This window comes from Pan troglodytes, chromosome 17, assembly GCF_028858775.2.
Source record: "Pan troglodytes isolate AG18354 chromosome 17, NHGRI_mPanTro3-v2.0_pri, whole genome shotgun sequence".
Classification (NCBI taxonomy): Eukaryota; Metazoa; Chordata; class Mammalia; order Primates; family Hominidae; genus Pan; species Pan troglodytes.
In genome coordinates this window covers 18,807,306-18,827,083 of record NC_072415.2, presented here as the reverse complement: position 1 = coordinate 18,827,083, position 19,778 = coordinate 18,807,306, and the positions used below count along the sequence as shown (strand labels likewise).

The 19,778-nt window shown below is 48.8% G+C and overlaps 1 protein-coding gene and 2 pseudogenes across 1 annotated transcript in view; 1 reads left to right on the top strand and 2 right to left on the bottom strand.

The window, feature by feature from the left end:
• ANKRD62 (ankyrin repeat domain 62) overlaps nt 1-19,778 on the top strand; it is a 67,507-nt gene that overhangs the window by 6,624 nt on the left and 41,105 nt on the right. Inside the window, exons 4-6 of the mRNA XM_009433625.5 lie at nt 7,859-7,901; nt 11,232-11,398; nt 12,289-12,400. The gene's annotated coding sequence lies outside the window, so the exon portion shown is untranslated. The remainder of the gene's footprint in view (nt 1-7,858; nt 7,902-11,231; nt 11,399-12,288; nt 12,401-19,778) is intronic.
• LOC104003071 (adhesion G protein-coupled receptor A3-like) lies at nt 1,195-2,895 on the bottom strand (annotated as a pseudogene).
• On the bottom strand, nt 17,846-19,765 carry LOC750399 (nuclear factor NF-kappa-B p100 subunit-like; annotated as a pseudogene).

The window sequence follows — 19,778 nt, the reverse complement described above, 5'->3', positions numbered from 1 at the left end:
CTGTTTATATATATATATCTATTTTCCTTCCTTTAATAACTACATCCTATCAAGTAAAGTGCCTAATGCACTAGGGCCACAGTTCCAAAAACTTATTACCAGAATGCAAGATACTAATTCTTATATATATATTATATATAAGAATATATCTATATTAGATATATAAATATGTGATATACATATTAGATATATCTAAATATATAATATATATTAGAATATATATGTGATATATAAGTGTGTGTATATATAATTGATATATAAAAATATATTAGAATGATTTAGGAAAACAAGGCTTATTATTTACATTTTAGCAATATTAATGGATCTGAGAAGTGCTACATAAAGAAATATGCAGGTTTTGTTCAGCCCAGTGTTTTCCCCACAGTTGTATACAAAGCACTTTTAGAATTGCAAGTCAGGGCCACATTGTATGAGAAGGTGAATGTGATGCTACAGAAAACTCTTATGGATGAGTCAGGGATCTTGGGTTCTGTTTTCAGGCCTGCCCTAACCTAAGCGTGGGCTTCAGTTTACAACTTGCTTGAGGTTCCCTCTACCTCTATAATTCATTTCTTTATAAGTGATTATATCACAAAAGAAATTGTACATATAAAGTTCTCACAAAGCTTTAAACATAAAGCTTAAGAACACAATAATTCTGCCCCTTAAAAATTATTCAAAACATTAATTTGCTGCTCATTCATTCTGTAAACTGTGCTTGTCAATTTCTTTCCCCTAGAAGATACCATGTGGACAAGCATATCATGGTTTCAATGTGGTCCCGTTAAGGTAAAATACACCACTTGTAGAATTCACTGCATTTTTAAAACTTATATAGTCCAATCATTTTGAATTTCAAAAAAGCACCTAAACAGCCTCTCATTTCTCTAGGACATTACAAGGACAATTAAAAGGAATTTACTACAAGATCTGGGTGACTAAAACTCCCATTACAAAAGATGAGCTCAGGGGTGTGTGGAGAAGAGAAATCCAGCAGGCTGAGCTAAGCAGCCCTGCCTAAGCCACAGTGTGGAGGCAGAGCACTACTTTCTCACCAGCAACCTCTGCTATATCTCTGGACCTTAATGTCCAGGAACTGAGAGTTCACCTCTCCCAGTCCCAGTAACAAACAGGTCATTATAAGAGAAGAGGCAGAAGTATCTCCACAAAATTCTGGAAATTTAAAAGCGTGCTTTTAGTTCAAATATGATAAACATAAACAGGCCTTAAAATATACAGATTGAACTCTGTCACACTACCATTTGTTGACACTGTATGCTACAAATCTGAATTTAGAAAAGTACCTCTTTTGATTTTTCCTCTTTGGTAAATCTTCCAAATTTTTCAATCATTTCCGCCACAAATATAACATCCATTTTGTCAGAAAAGTTGGCTGCTTCCACAGTGTAAGCCAGTAACTGTAGAGCTGTTGCCACGGCATTGGTAAGATTGAGGGGCATCTGATTAAACATATAAAGAACTCTAGTGACATCATTTGCATACTGACAGCGAGAATAATCATCATCTGCCCAAAAGCCGCCTCTATCACATCTGCGCCAAGCTTTTCTCTCATCCTGTGGGTTTCCGGGATATATCCCACTGCCATGGGTGTTCTGCGTACACTGCAGATACGCAGTAATGCCCGCCAATGCTCTGGGCCATCTGAAATCACCTTTGTTGTTTACCACCCTCTCTGGAGGACAGTACTGTGCAGAACTCTCTAATACCACAATATCCACAGTCCTCGTATTATTCCCACGTTTGGTCTGGACACGACAGCCCCAATTTCCAGTAGATCCAGCCTGATTATTAGAAACGGTTAGGGCACTTGCAATCAAGGAGCAGTTGTGAATCATGTTCTTTTCAACAAAAATACCTTGCGATTCATCGGTTTCAACTATTCTCCCATCCTGATACCACAACACTTGCATGTCCTGATCAATATATGAAGCCATGCACTGGAAGGAAGGCTGTCTCCTTCAAACACAACTTGGCGATGAGATGGAGTCATGTAGAAAGACGGCAATTCAAGCGGAGGGTCGCATGTCAACAGCTCCTGCTTCACGCCTGTGACTGGTTGGGCCTGCAGTGACTTAGGATAAACACACCTGGTATCCCGTACCGTGATGTTCCTCTCCTTTACCCAGCGATGCATCCACAGTAGGTTACAGTCACACAAAAGATACTCAGTCTGGAATTCCAAAGACCGTAATGAGGCAAGATAATCAAAAGTTCCTTGAGGTAATGAAGAAAACAAATTCCCCGAAAGGTTTAGCCGAGCCAGATTGGTGAGTCCTCGAAATATGTTTGCATTCAGACATCCTATTCGATTGTTTGTCAGATCCAACCTTTTTAGAGATGACAGTCCCCAAAAGGCACCTGGATCTATACGACTAATAAGATTGTTTCGGAGGTCCAATCTTTCAAGGAGACTTACCCAGAAAATGAGCCATTCTGCAGCTCGGATATCTTATTGTTACTCAGAATCAGGGTGACCGTGCGGTTGGGCAGAGTATCTGGGGGCAGGACCTGCGCGAGCTCCAGGATGCTGCACACCACCTTGCCCTCGGCGGCGCCCGCCGCCCTGCCAGCCCCTCGGGGCCGCCCATCGTGCTTGCAGCAGGCGGGCAGTGCCGCGGCGCCGCCGCCGCCGCAGCCTCCCAGCAGCGCGAGCAGCGCTAACAGCGAGAGCGGCAGCAGCGGCAGCTGCGCGCGGCCCCGCCGGTGTCCGGGCGGCTTCATGCTGCCGGCGGGGCCTGCTGGGCAAGCGGCGGCGCACTGGCCTAGCGGACCGCCCCAGAGCCCGGGCGAGCAGGAGCGCGGCTCGGGCCCAGTGGCGCCCGGAGCTTCATGGCGGCCGGAGGACCGGCCCTCCCCCGCGCCGACGTGCTCCTTTGTCCTCTGCGGCTGCTCTGGGCCTGGAGGGAGCCAGGGGTCCAGTTTTTTTTTTTTTTTTTAATTATAACCAGATGGTAGAAGGAAGAAGACGCATGATAGGAAGGAGAATAAAAACAGGAATATGGAGAAGGAAGGGGAGACTAGAACAGTCCCCAAGATAAGACAATACAATGAATAAATAAGAACATTGACTCTGGGGTCCCTAATCTCTAACTCTTGGTTTCCTCACCTGAAAAGGGGATGTAGTAATAGTACTAATTTCACAGAGTATTTGAGAAGCTTAAGTTAGCTAATATATAGGAAGCTAGCACCTACTTGGTAAGGGATTAATAACCGTAAACTATTTTATTGCTATGTTAATTTGGGGGAAATGCCACTCTTGATTTAAAATAGGACTAAAGATGGCTAGAGATTGTTTGTTTGTTTGTTTGTTTGTTTTGAGACGGAGTCTCACTCTGTCGCCCAGGCTGGAGCACAGTGGCGCAATCTCGGCTCACTGCAAGCTCCGCCTCCTGAGTTCACACCATTCTCCTGCCTCAGCCTCCCGAGTAGCTGGGACTACAGGCGCCCACCACCACGCCTGAATAATTTTTTGTATTTTTAGTAGAGATGGGGTTTCACCTTGTTAGCCAGGATGGTCTCAATCTCCTGACCTTGTGATCCGCCCGCCTCGGCCTCCCAAAGTGCTGGGAGCACAGGCGTGAGCCACCGCGCCCGGCCTAGAAATTGTTAAACATGCTTTCCTCACAACCTAAAATGTGGATGCTCAAGGAATTGTTCTTATTTTCATTGTCTATATTGAGTGCTCTTTGAGATACAGCTATCAGAGCCCCGACTTAAAATGAGAATAGGTGACCCAGGTTATTTTTTCTTCCCTGTAACTGGGAAGTGAGGGAAGGCGAGGGCATCCTGATGGAGTGCACAGAGGCAGATGGGAATGCCATGAGGAGTCAGCCTCCTCTCTCCATCCCTGCTTCCCTCTGCACACGTGACCCATTCTTCCCTCTTACACACAGGCTGTTGCATGTGGCAGCAAACTTGGTCATGGGTGAGCCTGGCTTTCTGGCAGCTGAGGAGAGAGAGCTTCCTACCAGATAGGTGCAGAAACTGGCAGAGGTTCCATCTTGACCCCATGTAGCTAATTGTGGTGCAGCAATGTTATTAGAGAGGAGGGAAAATAGAAGCCACAGAGGTTGATAGGTAGATAGGGTGGAAGAGGGAGGGTGAGAGGAGAATGGACAGGCAGAGCTGGATTCATTCGTAAAGGAGCGATGGCTGGTTTACTTATTCAGGAGGAAACATCCTACCTGGAAGGAGCTTAAAGGCTGGTTTGTCACCCTGGACACACGTGGTAGACATCGGGACCTGCTCTGCAGCTGAATGCAATTTAGTCCAAGGTTTGTTTACTGTGTCTGGACTCTGCCATCTTCCACTCTGCATTTCAATTCTGTTGACTGGATACTGGATCTACAAAGGACAGTTTCTGAAAGTGAAGAATCACAGTTCATTATTTCTAACTATTTCATCTAAGATTTGAAAGGAAAAAATCCCTTCTATGAATTACAGTTGGCCCTCCGTATCCATGGGTTCTGCACCCACAAATTCAACTGACCTCAGATCAAAATTATTTGAAAAAGCATATTTGAAAAAAATACAACAATAAAAACACTACAAATGTAAAAAAAGTACAATATAACAACTATTTACATAACATTTATATATATTACTATGTATTATAATTAATCTACAGATGATTTGAAGTATGCAGGGGATGCTAGGTTATATACAAATTCTACCCTGTTTTAGATCAGGGATGTGAACACCTGCAGATTTTGGGGTCCACAGGGGTCCTGGAATTAATTCCCTGTGGATACTGAGAGATGACTGGACATCCATTCTCCATGCTATATATTTTCCTTTTAATTATTATTGCTGTTTCGGTTTCCCTGAAAAATACAACATGTTTTAAACTTCTCTATATTATAAATCTCATTTAAAAAGTGTTGAATCAATGAAGTCTGCCAGCTACTTCTTTCCCCTTGTTGGACTGCTTTGGCGAAAGTGAATAATATTACCTTACCATGTAAAGCATGGTTAATGGCTTTAAAATAATTCCCCGGCAACTGAATAATGGGCTGCCAGAAATACTCGTGGTGCCAAAGGATCTGGACATGTCTGTTCCATTTATTGTGTGTTTCTTGTTTCATCATGATTAAGTGCTCACAAAAGACATAAAAATCCAAACCTCTAGGGTATGTGGAGTTTGAGGGCAGAAACCATATTTTAATATATCTAGTCTCATACCTAGCATATTAAGATGGTTAGGAAAGTATCAATGGCAAAAAATGATGAGCCTGTGGTATGTCAGATACTGAAATTATTAAGTTGATTTCTGGTGAATAGAAAGAAGTCGTTCTGCCACTGCTGTTGTGCCTGGTTGAGTGGCCTAATGTTTATTCTCAGGAGAACTGAGTGTCTTGCATCGAAACCTTTTGACTTGTCCTGCCTGTTTAAATAAGTTTACATTTCACAGAAATAGGAAGGTGGGGCTTATTTTTAAATTAAAACTCCCTGTTAAAAAAGCCTGACAATGTAGTATAGCAAAATCATTTAAATTAAAAAAATTACCTGAATAATAAATTGAACCTATTAAAAACAAAAAATAGGAATAATACTGAAAATATCTTAGAAAACAGTGGAAATGCAGAAAAATGTAAAAGGTGCTTTGTTTCTTCCATGAAGCAAGAGAAGTCAAGGCGAGCAGCATCTCAACCTCCTCACCGTCCAATCATTCCCTCCGGGGACCCTCCACACTTGGCCTGTGCTTGGCCATCTGGTTCTCACTTTGGTAGGAGACTCTCATCTCTCCCACCTTGTAGTCTAGGCAGGCAGTTGCCATTGGCCTTGAACAAATTGTGGCTTCCGCAGGTTATGTATTCTCTGCCAGTCTCTTAATTGCTAGGATCTCAGGGGCAGAATAATTGTCTGGGAATTACACATCGTACACATGTATCAAAATATCACACTGTTCCCATAAATATGTGCAATTATTATGTGTCAATTAAAAATAACAATATTTTTAAAAAGAATTCCTGAGAAAGGGATTCTTAATTGTTTTGCATGTGACTCACAGGACAGAAGACATTCACATGGGACCCACTCCCCTGGGCCAGGGGCCAAGAGAAATTCCTGGGCTGGTTAGCTCAAAGTCTGTGTTTTTTTTTTTACTCCTACTCAGCAAAACACAATGGAATTCAGCCGGAGAAGAGTGACTTCATGTGAGAATATAAGCCTGAATCTGCTTTAAGTGTTTGTGTGTCTAATCCACATCCGAAATTTAGTCCTTTATTATTTATCAAAATTATTTAAAACACTCCATCATGACCAACTAGTATGAACCCAGGTCCCCTGGCAAAACCCCATGATCATGATCTCCTGGGACTAGTTCAGTCCTTAGAGAAGGCCAGAGAGTTGGCCCTGGGGCCTCCTACTCCTCTTGAGGAAGCCTAATGTCTAGGAGACACTGAGTGGCCATCCGAAGATGAAGCCTTTGAGGTAGAGTTCTCAAGAAATAAACCTAAGCACCGTACGAGTTTAATTTGACTTTAGGAAAAGAAGCCAGGTAGCTTTTCAGCTGCCTTTTAGCTGGGTACTCAGTGCTGAACCCACCGTTTCCTATTGACAGAAGTAACTCTATCAGAAAGGCAGTAATTATCAATAACTACCTGCTGTGATTATCAAGCAACTAGTGCACAACACAATTTATGAATTTAGGGCTAGGTGGGTATTTACCTGCAATAGTTACTGAAATCAAAATATGTTTACCATTGACTAAGCATCAGGAAAATGTAAACAAATGCCACGGGTTACCACAAATCCTTACTTTTGGTAAATGCAGAATTTTTATTAAAAAGGTTTTCCTAAAATTTAGCACTTTTCCTTATATCAGGTACTCAGAAAATTATTATATGCCTGTGACATAGGGAAGAAATATTACATAGAAAAATTGTATAACATCTTTTTTATACCCAGCTGTCCTTCTCTTATGGATTTGGATATACTGTTCTTGATATCAGTTGGAACAGCATTTTTGTGTTCTTCTGATTTAACATGTTTAGCTTAAAAAAAAGGAAATGTGAATTCTGTGGTCAACACTGGTAAGATAAAGGCATGGTGGGTGATGTGTTGGAACTTCAGTGTCACCTGGCTTTCCAGATTGCTCCACAAAATTACAAGTTGAATTTTAGAACGTACAGCTGTTTGATTATGTTTAACAGGAGAGTTCCACCATATTTTTCTGAGCAGGACACACTTAGATTTTTAGAGAATTATTGGCGTGGCCTAATGCTTTACCAGAGGGGTTGGCATGGAGAGTTCTGTCACATGCAGATTTTGTTGTTGTTGTTGTTTTGTTTTGTTTTGTTTTGTTTTTTCAAGATGGAGTTTTGCTCTTGTCGCCCAGGCTGGAGTGCAATGGCGCGATCTTGACTCACTGCAACCTCTGCCTCCGTGTTCAAGTGATTCTCCTGCCTCAGTCTTCTGAGTAGCTGGGATTACAGGTGCCCACCACCATGCCCGGCTAATTTTTGTATTTTTAGTTGAGAAAGGGTTTTGCCATGTTGGCCAGGCTGGTCTCGAACTCCTGACCTCAGGTGATCTGCCTGCCTTGGCCTCCCGGAGTGCTGGGATTACAGACGTTAGCCATTGCAGCTGGCCACATTGCAGGTTATATGCACTTAAATCCCTATGTGGACTCGACTTCTGTATATGCGGACTTTTTATTAAATTTTCTGTACTCTACAAAGGCCATCTGGGACTGGAGGTGGGGAGTAATGCATTTGAAGAAAAACCAGTCATCCTACCTAAACATAAAACCAAATATCTAGCGTGTGTGGAAAAGCTGGACAAAAGTATTTGAGTCCTTGATGTGCACTGATTATGTCTCTCCCTTCCATTACAGGCTCAACATGGGAAAAGACATTCCGGCAGATGGGCTTTGAAAGGTAAGCAAGGGTTAGCATGTCTCCATTTTAGTTACTCTTGTCTTTTAAGTAATTTCTTCTAAGTAATTTATTGATTATAAATCAATAGTCCTGTCACCATCCTTTTGGTAACTGTATGACCTTGATCAAGTCGTCATTTTGCCCCTCCGAGCCTCAGTTTCTTTGTAGAGCATTACTTCATAAAGCCTTGCCTGCACACAGAGTGGAAATAAAGATGGAATGGGGCAATTGATGTGAAAACACCTCTTGAACTGTAAAACAGTACACAAAGTAAGTTACAGAATTAGAGAATCCCAGGAAATGGTTGACTCTCCCCTAGCTTCATCACCTCATATGTCATAATCAATTCTACAGTTTTAGTACAGAAAAGTTTATATTTGTATTGATGTCTTCCCAATTATTAAAATTGCTAGATCTTTTTAGCTTTAAGTGAAAATCTAAGATGATGTTTTTCTTAGCTAAAAGCATCTCCACACCAGCATCTCCCCAAAAGAAACAAAAATAGACTCATTATAACATCAGAAAATGTGCTGGTAGGTCCACGCAGTTTCTTTTCTTTTTTCTCTCTCTTTCCTTTCCTTTCCTTGTCTTTCTTTCTCTTTTCTCCTTCCTTCCTTCTTTCTTTTCTTTTCTTTTTTTGAGACAGGGACTTGCTCTGTCACCCAGGCTGGAGTGCACTGGCATGATCTCGGCTCACTGCAACCTCTGCCTCCTGGGTTCAAGTGATTCTCTTGCCTCTGCCTCCCAAGTAGCTGGGATCTCAGGCACCCGTCACCACACCCCGCTAATTTTTGTATTTGTAGTAGAGATGGGGTTTCACTATGTTGGCCAGACTGGTCTTGTACTCCTGACCTCAGGTGATCTGCCCACCTCTGCTTCACAAAGTGTTGGGATTACGGGCGTGAGCCACTGCACCTGGCCGGTCAATGCAGTTTCTAAACCACCTACCCTTGGAATTGAAGGGCAGCATTTTGCACAGCTTTCTACCAGTGACATTTAGCATCTTATCTCAAACTTTCAATGGAAATAAGGCTATTGAAAGAAAAAAAGTCATTTTAGTTTTATTTTACTCTCACAGTAGGTTTTGACTAGTTCTTTTTATCATAGTGAAAATGTGTTTTTCTCTGTATTGATCAAGCTGACAGAGCACTTAAAGGATATAAAGGAAATAATAAAATACTTGAAAATGCATTATTTCTATTGTAGCAATAGAGAATAGCACATCACCAGACCCACTGTGGTAGCACTTTCTTTGCCATTTGTTACATGATTCAAGGATGATTTATTCCTCTACCTACACTTCCAGTCACATCAGCACCATCGCTGTTTGCTGTCTCAGTAAGTGCTCATCATTCTTAAGGTATTGCGGGAAGTTGATTTGGGATGGTCAAATCCCACAGGCCAACTTAAAGAATGGAAAGTCATGCACAGCTTCAGTTCTGTGTGAAATCTTTTTCTAAAGCATCTTTCCCTTGATCCTTCTTTCATATTATCAAACATCTCAAACATACACAAAAATAGAGATAATAGCAGAAAAAGGTCACTCATCCACTCCCCAGCTCCAATAAATCTTTGCCACACTTACTTTATGTATTTATTTTGGCTGAAACATTTTAAAGAAGATCTCAGATACTATGTCATTTCATCCCTACATAGGTCAGCTTCATCACCTCATATGTCATAATCAATTCTACAGTTTTAGTTCAGCCATTTCTGGGGTTAAACAGATTTCAGCTAAATTTCAACAGAAGATCATCTTAATATTGGCAAAGTAAAATGTCACTATTGGTTAATTGGGGGCCCTATCCGGGGCTGCACTTCCCTCGGCGGGGAGCGGGTTGGGGGCACTATCCCAGATTGTATTGCCAGCAGCAGTGAGGAGGGTTAAGGGTACTATCCAGGGCTGCACTGCCCACGGGGGCAGGTGGGATGTTTCGGGTTGAGGGCGCTATGGGGTGCGGGGAGGGGGATGGTTTGGTGTGTGCTTTAGCTAGGATTTTGCTTCAGCTAGGATTTCCAGTACTATGTTAAGTAACAGTGGTGACAGTGGGCATCCTTATCATGTTCCAGATCTTAGAGGAAGAGCTTTCCATATATCCCCATCCCATGTGATTCTAGCTGTGGGTCTCTCTCGTGTGGTTTTTATTATGGTGAGGTATGTTTCTTCTGTACCCAGATTTTTGATGATTTATAGCATGAAGGGATGCTGAATTTCATCAGATGCTTTTTCAGTTTCAATTGACACGACTGTACTGTTTTTGTCCTTTATTCGGTTGATATGGTGTATCCCTCTGATTTTGTGTTGAATGGCCCTTGCATCTCAGGGATACATCCCACTTGATCATGATGAATTATCTTTTTAATGTATTGTTGAATTTGATTTGCTGGTATTTTGTTGAGGATTTTTGTGTCAATATTAGAGATACTGGCCTGTAGTTTCCTTGTTTGATGTCTTTGTCTGATTTTGGTATTATGGTAATAATGGCCTCATAGAATAAGTTTGGAAGTATTCCCTCCTGTTTTTCAAAATAGTTTTGAGTAGTATTGGTACTAGGTCTGCCCTCCTGTTTTTCAAAATAGCTTTGAGTAGGATCGGTACTAGGTCTGTGAATGTGTGGGGTGAAGCCATCAGCAGTGAAGCCATCGGTTCCTGGGCTTTTCTTTACTGGGAGACTTTTTCTGATGGCTTCAATCTCATTATTTGTCACCGATCTGTTCAGGTCTTGGATGTTTTCATAGTTCAACCTAGGTAGATTGTATGCGTCTAGGAATTTGTCAGTTTCTACTAGGCTTTTTAATTTATTGGCCTATTAAATAGCCAGTTACGATCCTTTGCGTTTCTGAAGCATCAGTTGTAATGTCTCCTTTTTTTATCTCTTGATTTTATTTATTTGAATCTTCTCTTTTTCTTAGTTAGCCTGACTAAAAGTTTGTCAATTTTGTTTAACTTTCCAGAAAGCCAACTTTTTGTTTAATCTTGTGTTTTTTTATTTCAATTTTACTTCTGCTACAATCTTTATTATTTATGTTGGGTTTAGTTTGTTCTTTACTAGTTGTTTAAGGTGTATTGTTTATTTGAAGTTTTTCTTCTGTTTGAATGGTAGGCACTTATAGCTATACATTTCTGCCTTTCTACTGCTTTTTGTGTGTCATAAGTTTTGGTATATTGTGTTTTCATTACCATTTGTTTCAAGAAATTTTTCAATTGCCATCTTAGTATCTTCATTGACCCACTAGTCATTCATTCACGAATGGATTGTTTAACTTCCATGTGATTGTATGGTTTCCAAAAGCACTCTCTTACTTATATCTAGTTTTATTCCTTTGTAGTCAAAGAAGATGGCCATGGAGACAGCAGCGTGGTTGAAGTGGTAGGAGGCGGCCGTCAGCAAGAGCTGCTCTGTGCCTGGCAGCTGGAGGCTAGAGCCTGTGGCGCAGCGGCTCGCCTCACTGTGGTTGGTGGTGGCGGCGACAGAGACTGCAGCACTACCAGAGTGGTAGGACAGGGGCTATCTGGGGCTGGACTTCTCACAGTGGGGGGTGCGTTGGGGGCACTCTCAGAGGTGTCACTGCCTGCGTTGGGGGTACCTGTTGGTAGCACTATATGGGGCTGTGCTGCCCATGGCGGGGAGTGGGTTATGGGTGCTCTCTGGGGCTGCAGTGCCCGTGGAGGAGGACAGGTTAGGGGCACTAATCAGGTACTACGCTGCTGGCGGCTTTGTTGGGGGTGGAAGTGGGGGGCGCTATTGAGGCAGGACTAGCCATGGAGGGGGGCTAGTTGGGTGCTGTTGGGGGCTGCACTGCTGGCGGTGGTTGGTAGAGGTGGCAGCGACAGTGGTGGCATCCAAGGAAGGAGCAGTTCTCCTCTCCCTGGACTCCACACTCCAGAGGGCGACCTCTTGTTGCTCATACTGGAGTGTGGCAGGTGCACAGTGTTTCCGTGGGAATCCTAAGCATGGCAGAGCCCACACCTGCCATGGTTACTGGGCCTGTGCATTCTGGGTCTGTGCCACAGAGACTGCCTGGCACCTCTGGGTATGGAGTAGCGGACACCACAGGGAACAGGGCCCTGTGCGTGGAGGCGTCCAGAATGGGAATTGGCACCTGGATGCAGAGGGTTGGCTTGATCTCTGAGTTTCTGCTGCTCCTGCTCAACAAGGAGTGCAGCCCCGGTGGGCCCAGCGGCTCCTGTGGAGTGGGGAGCTGGGCTCTGTGGTATCTCCAGCACCCACCTTAGGCCCCAGTTCCTGGCTAGCTTGGGCCAAAAGGAGAGGCTGGACTTTGGAGGCTGGGTGTGAGTGCCTTTGCTGAAACTGGCCTCTGCCACCCAGTGGCTCACATGACAAGGTGAGGCTCTGACGCTACCACCCTTTGCATCTTCCTCTAGGCTCTTCTGGCTTTGTCTGCCCAGCTGCTCCGTGCCAGGAGGAGGAGGAGACACCTGCCATACACTGAAGGTTGCAACACTGCAGCTCGCCTCACTGAAGCGTGCCAGAGAGGTAGGAGGGTGGCAACACTAGGAAGGCAGGTGGCAGCAGCCAGGGTGGGGGCAGGCCTATGGCAGTGGCGGAGCTGCGGCAGTGGCCAGGTGGCAGGAGCCTTGTAGGGAGGGCCGGTGCATTGGCATTCAGCCTGGCCCCGCCCTGTCCTGGACTGCCCTACTGTTACCTGGCTGTCTTGGCCCTGCCCTACCCTGCCCTGGCCCCACCCTGGCCCTGTCTTAGCCCTGTGTTATTGTGTCCCTGCCCTGGCCCTACCCTTGCACTGGCCCTTCCCTGGCTCAGGCCGTGGCCCTGCCTCTGCCCTGGACCTTCCCTGAATCTGTGCTGGCCCGGCCTTGGCTCTGATCTGCTCCTTGTGCTGACCCTGGGCCTGCCATGGCCCTGGCCCTGCCAAAGGTCATGGTCCTGGTCCTGTTCTGGCCCTGACCTGGACTTGGACATGTCCTGGCCTTGATTTGTCCCAGCCCTGCCTTGGCCCGTCCCTGCCCTGGCCCCACCATGTCCCTGCCTGTTCTGCCCTCTGCCGGCAATGACCTCGCCCTGCCATGGCCCAGTTGTGCCATTGCCCTGCCTTACCCTGCCCTGGTTGTCCCCTGGCCCCTCCTGGCACTGGCCGCTCCATGGGCCTGCCCTGACTCTGCCGTGGCTTTTGCCCGGCCCTCACTATGGCCTGGTTCTGGCCCTGTCCTGGCCCTGCCCAGGCCCTGGCCCTGACCCTGGTCCTTCCATATCCCTGGCCCTGACCATTATCCAGGCCCTGTCCCTGCTGCTGCCATATCCCTGGCCTGGGACCTGGCCCTGCCAGGGACGTGCCCTGACTCTGCCATGGCTCTGGCCCTACTCTGCCTTAGTCCTGGTCCCGACCTAGACCCTTTCCTGGCTCTGCCCTGGCCATGGTCGAAATTTCCTGGTCCTGAGCTAGCACTGGTCGGTCCCTGGTCTTGGCACCACATGCCCTGCCGTGCTCTGGCTGTGTCATCACCCTGCCCTGGACCTGCCCTTGTCTTACTCTGGTTTGACCCTGCCATGGACCTACCTTGGCCCTCACGCTAGCCTTGGCTAGGCCGTGCTCTGGACCTGGCCCTAGCCCAGACCTGGTTCTGGCCCTGGCCCTTGCCCTGGCCTTTGTCCTGCCATAGCCCTGGCCCTGGCCCTGAACTGGACTTAGAGATGTCCTGGCCCTGAAGTGACCTGGCCCTGCCTTGGCCTGTCCCTGCCCTGCCCCTACCATCACCTTGCCCTGTTCTGCCCTGTCCCGGCAGTGACCCAGCCTTGCCATTGCCCTGCCTTACCCTGACTTGGCTGTTCCCTGGCTTGGCTCTGGACCTGGCTGTGCCCTGGACATCCTCGGACACTGCCTCAGCCCTGGCACTAGCCTGGCCCTGCCTTGGCATCATGGGCCCTGCCCTGTCTATGGACCAGCTCTGGTCCTGTCCTGCACTGGCCATACCATGCCCTTCCCTGCCCTGACTCAGCCCTGGCCTTGGCCTTACCCCTGGTCCTGCCATATTTCTCATCCTGTCCCTACCCTGGCCTTGGCCCTGACCCTTACCCTGCTCTGGCCCTGCCCTTGTTCTGGCCCTACCCTTGCCCTACCCCAGACCCTGCTCCTGTCATGGCCCTGCCCTGGACCTGTCCTGGCCCTGGCCCTTCCCTGCTTGAAACCTTACCCTGGTTCTGCCCTGGCCCTGACCCTGAAATGCCTGGCCCCACCCTGGCCTTGCACTGCTTGGCCCTTCCCCTGATTCTGGCCCTGTCACTGTCCTAGCCCCAGCCCTGTCACTGGTCTTGCCGTGGCCCAGACACTTCCTTGGCCCTGCCCTGCCCCTGTTCTGGACCCTGGTTGTGCCATGAACCTGCACTGTCCTTGCCCGTGTTTTGCTCCTGCCCCAAACCTGGTCCTGCCCCTGCCATGGTCATGGTCCTGGCTCTGCCCTGGCCATTCCCTGGCCCTGCCCCGGTATTGGCAATGTCCTGGCCCTGCCCTGGCTCCTAACTGCCCTGGCCTTTTCTTGGCCCTGTGCTACCTTGGCTCTGCCATGCCGTGGCCCTGCCTCTGCCTTGGCTCTGCTCTGGGCAAGGCCTTGGCCTTCAGCCTGGCTCTGCCCTGGACCTGCCCTACCATTACCTGGCCTGTCCTGGTCCTGCCCTGCCCTGGCCAGGACCTTCCCTGAACCTACACTGGCCCTGCCTCGGCTCTGGCCCTGTCTCTTGTCGTGACCCTGGTCCTGCCAATGGTCATGGTCCTGGTCCTGTTCTGGCCCTGAGCTGGCCTTGGACATGTCCTCGCCCTGATTTGTCCTGGCCCTGCTTTGGCTCTTTCCTGCCCTGGCCACACCATGGCCCTGCCTGTTCTGTCCTCTCCTGGCGCTGACCTCACCCTGCCATGGCCCATTGGTACTGTTGCCCTGCCTTACCCTGCCCTGGTTGTGCCCTGGCCCTGCCTGGCGCTGGCCCCTCCCTGGACCTGCCCTGACCCTGCCTTGGCTTTTGCCCTGCCCTCACTATGGCCTGGTTCTGGCCCTGTCAAGGACCTGCCCTGACTCTGCCATGGCCCTGGCCCTGGCCCTGCTCTGCTGTGGTTCTGGCCCTGACCCAGACCCTTTCTTGGCTCTGTCCTGGCCCTGGCCTTTTCCTGGCCCTGAGTTGGCACTGGTCAGCCCCTGGTTTTGGCACCACCCTGCCCTCCCATGCTCTGGCTGTGTCATCACCCTGCCCTGGCCCTGTCCTTGCCCTACTCTGGCTTTGACCCTGCCCTGGCCCTACCTTAGCCCTCACCCTAGTCTCGTCTTGGGCCTGGACATAGCACAGACCTGGCTGTGGCCCTGGCCCTACCATGGCCCTGTCCCAGACCCTGGCCCTGCCAGGTACCTGTCCTGGCCCTGCCCTTGCCCTTCCCCTTTTCCTGGCACTGGCCTTGGACATGACCATGGTCCTAACCCTGGCCCTGCCCTGGAGCTGCCACTGTCTTGGCCCTGCCCTGGCCCTACATCTACCCTGCTTCTGGCCCTGGCCCTGCCCCAGCCATAGACCTGCCCTGGTTGGCCCTGCCCTGCCTTCGTCCTGTGCTACTCTAGGCCTGCTGTACCCTCCCCTGCCCTGAGTTTGGCCCTGCCCTGACCTTGCCTTGGCCCTCACACTGGCCCTAGCACAGACCTGGCCCTAGCCCTGGCCTTGGCCTGGCATTGACCCCTGCTCCTGACCTTGGTCCTGCCATGGCCCTGGCCCTGGCCCTGTCTTGGCCCTGGCCCTGAACTGGTTCTACCCTAACCCTGACAGATTACATTAGAATATTATTTAAAATTTTTATTTTAGATTTTTAAGATAACTATAGTAGTAATAATACATCATATGCTATTTATAATAGTAATAGTATTTGTAGTAGTTAATAATCGCTAAAATTTTAACCAGTACTTTCTTTGCTCCTGGTACTGTTCTAAGAGTATAGCTGTATAAATTTGTATATATGTGAGGCATTAATTCTCACAATAACTCTATAGGCTGGGTACTTACAGCATCCCCACTTCCAAATGTAAGAAACAGGCATAAAGAGGTTAAATACTTGGCCTGGTGCAGTGGCTCACACCTGTAATCCCAGCACTTTGGGAGGCCAAGGCTGTCGCATCTCTTGAGCTCAGGAGTTCGGGACCAGCCTGGGCAACATTGTGAAACCCTGTCTCTACTAAAAATGCACAAAAATAGGTGATTGATTTGTTTACGTTCCTTATAGGATTCTGGTTATAAAACATTGGTCAGATACACAGTTTGCACACACTTTCTTCCATTCTGTAGCTTGTCTGTTCAGTTGTTTGGTGATGGCTTTTGCTCTGAGTCAGCTCTTCCAGAAGTTTATTAGATCCCACTTGTTAAGCCCTGTTGTTTTGGCGTTGCTGTTGGGAAACTCAGCCGTATCAATTCTTTGCCCAAGCCCATGTCAAGAAGGGTATTTCTCAGGTTTTCTTGTAGGATTTTTATAGCTCAAGGCCTTCCATTGGCATCCTTCATTTGCCTTGAGTTGATTTTTGTATAGGGTGAAGGTAAGGGCCCAGGGATATTCCTTTGCACGTGGCTGTGCACTTTCCCAGCACCATTGATTCGATAGAGAGTCCTTTCTGCATGGCTTATCTTCCTGGATATTATCAAAGATCAGGTGGTTTTTGGTGTGTGGGTGTACTTGTGAGTCCTCTTTTCTGTTCCACTGGTCTGTGTGGTGGAAACGGGTCCCTAGCTTTTCCCTGACATTGGAAATCGGGGAGTGTGATGCATGCGATGGAGTCTGGACGTCTTAGGATTGCTTTGGAAATTTAGGAAATTTCATGGTCTCACGTGAGTTTTACCATTGCTTATTCATATTTCTTGAATCGCATTTGCCAAATAGTAAATGATTACACTGCGAGGATAGATTGGGACATGTTGGTCCACGCGTACACTGTGGAATGATGACATCATGCTATTGAGTGTCTCCATGACCTCATACCGCTGTGAAAATTTCTTTGTGGAGGCCGGGCACAGTGGCTCATGCCTGTAATCCCAGCACTTTGGGAGGCCAAGGCAGGCAGATCATGAGGTCAGGAGTTTGAGACCAGCCTGACCAACATGGTGAAACCCCATCTCTACTAAAAATACAAAAATTAGCCAGGTGTGGTGGTGCGTGCCTGTAATCCCAGCTACTCAGGAGGCTGAGGCAGCAGAATTACTTGAACCTGGGAGGCGAAGGTTGTAGTGAGCCAAGATTGGCCACTGCACTCCAGCCTGGGTGACTGAGCAAGACTCCGTCTCAAGAAAAAAAAGAAAAAGAAAAAGAAAATTTCTTTCTGATGAGAACATTCTGAATCCTCCTTTTCAAGCTTTTTGGAAAGAGGTGCAATGATGCCATGAACTGTCATCACTCTGCTGTGGAACAGAAGAGTGGAATTCCTCCCTGTCATCTGAGTGTTACTTTGTACCTGTTTCCGGTCCCTGTTCAAGTCTTCTCTTCCACCTCCCATCTCTGGTAACCAGAGCTGGGGCTCTGCTCTCCTGCCCGGTGGAGCTTTGACTGATGGAAAGTCTGTCTAGGGACAGGGAGTAGGGTAGAGAAGGAGGCTCCAGGAGGCCCCTGCCCCTGCGCGCAGGCAGAGCAGGCTGTGTTCCAGGAGCCCGGGCTGATTGAGGAACACAGGTGGATTGGCCAGAGCATGAGGGGTTGGGGAAACGCCTGGCTTTTTTTTCCAAAGTTGGGAAGGAGGGGTCCTTCCCTTCCCATTAGAAACCTTTATTTGTCCCAACTGAGGGGTGGGTGTGGGGTGTTAAATTTAAGATTTGAAATAGGTGGGGATGCTGTACATGGGGGTCCGGGAAGGGGGCTGGGGCCAGGCAGCAGGTCAGTGCACCTGAAGCTGGGGGTGCCCATGGCAGAGGTCTCCTGGTGGCTCAGGGGGTGGGCCAACTTCTGTGCCTCCTGCTCCACTGATTGGCTCCCGTACCCCCTGTCTTCCTTCATCTCTGCTGAGCTGGGCAGCTTGTCTCAGGTCTCTGGACCCCTCAGCAGCCTCACTCCCTCCTCTAGGCCAATGCCAGACAGCGCCTCCAGCAGACCTGCCAAGTCCTCGCCAGCCAGCTCATAGCTGTGCAGGAGGCTGTCACTGGGCGAGGCCGTCTGTTGGTACATGTCCACCAGGCTGCACAGCCCCAGCCACTCTGCCAGCTCTGCCCAGCTGCCCTGGGCTTCTGGCCCGTCTAGCAGCTGCTCCAGGTTCTGCAGGGCTGTGTCACCAAGTGACAGCCCTGGGCCTGCAGGGCTGGATGGGGTCAGGGGCAGCTAGCTCCACGGTGTTCAGAGTGGCATTTAGCAGCAAGGTCTTCACCTTGGTGCTGTGGATAAGGTCGAGGCGTGTGGCCCTGGAAGCTGCTTTGGGTGTCCTTCTCAGGCCCCTCTGAGTCCCAGTCGTTATCAGAGGTAGGGGGTGAGGGCAGTGGGCACAGGGGCTCCTCATTCTCAGCATAGATGTCAGCACTAGCCTTCAGAAGGAGGGTGAGGGTTGGGGACTCCAGTCCAGCTGCCAGGTGCAGGGGTGTGTTTCCCACAAAGGTGTGAGCATTCCCATTGGCCCGAAGCTTGGTGACCAGATGGGTGACCAACCCCAGCTCCTCCATCTCTGTGGCTAGATGCAAGGCTGTTTGGCCCCCCTGCTACTCTGTGGCCTCCACTTCAGCCCCACTGTCCACCAGCAGATCCAGGCACTCGGGGCTTTGGGCTTGGGCCGCCAGGTGTACTGCAAAGTCAGGCGTGTGCAACAGCCGAGGCACAGTGGGAGCTCCACTCCAAAGCAGTGCATGCAGCAGCTCAGAGGCACTAGGGCCTGCCTGCAGTGCCAGGTGCATGGCTGAGTCTCCATGCCAATCAGCAGTGCTGGGTCTGCACCCACCTGAAGCAGAAAGCTCACCACCCTCATCTGCCTGGTGATCACTGCCAGGTGCAGGGGTGTCTGGTGCAGGTGGTTGGTGAGGTTGACGATGCCAAGGTGCTGGGTGTGGTAGATGACATGGGCTATGTGCTTGATGACCCTGGTCGGCCCATGGATGATGGACAGGTATAGTGGCGTGTCTCTGTTCTCGTCCTGCTCCAGCAGGTGGCATTGTCCCGCCAGCAGTGTGCTGGCGTCCGTGGTGACACCATAGTTGAGTAGGGCCTGGGCGCTGCGCTGTGCCGTGCCACACCAGGCTGAAGAGCGTTGTACTCTCGGGCTCACTGCAGCATCTCCAGGGCCTGCAGTTGGCACTGGGGAGGGGTCCTGGAGGGGGCTAGGGCTATGGCCGTGCAGGGCCAAGGCTAGGGCTAGGGCCAGGTCTGCACTAGGGCCAGTGTGAGGGCCAAAGCAGGATCAGGGCAGAGCCAAAGGCAGGGCAGGGCAGGGTAGAACAGGCCCAGGGTAGCACAGGGCAAAGTTAGGGCAGAACCAACCAAGGCAGATCTATGGCTCTGCGGCTTCCTCCTGAGTCCCTGCCGGGCACTGAAAGCCTGGCTCTTTTTTTTTTTTTTTTCAGACGGAGTCTCGCTTTGTCACCCAGGCTGGAGTGCAGTGGCGTGATCTCGGTTCCCTGCAAGCTCCGCCTCCCAGGTTCACGCCATTCTCCTGCCTCAGCCTCCCAAGTAGCTGGGACTACAGGCGCCCGGCACCACGACCGGCTAATTTTTTGTATTTTTAGTAGAGACGGGGTTTCACCGTGTTAGCCAGGATGGTCTCGATCTTTTGACCTCGTGATCCGCCTGCCTCGGCCTCCCAAAGTGCTGGAATCACAGGCGTGAGCCAGCCAGCAGGCGGCGCTCGCGAGAGTGCGCAGCTCCCGCGAAGGGCCTCGCGGGCAGGCTGAGGTGCGCATGTGCCCTGGTGCC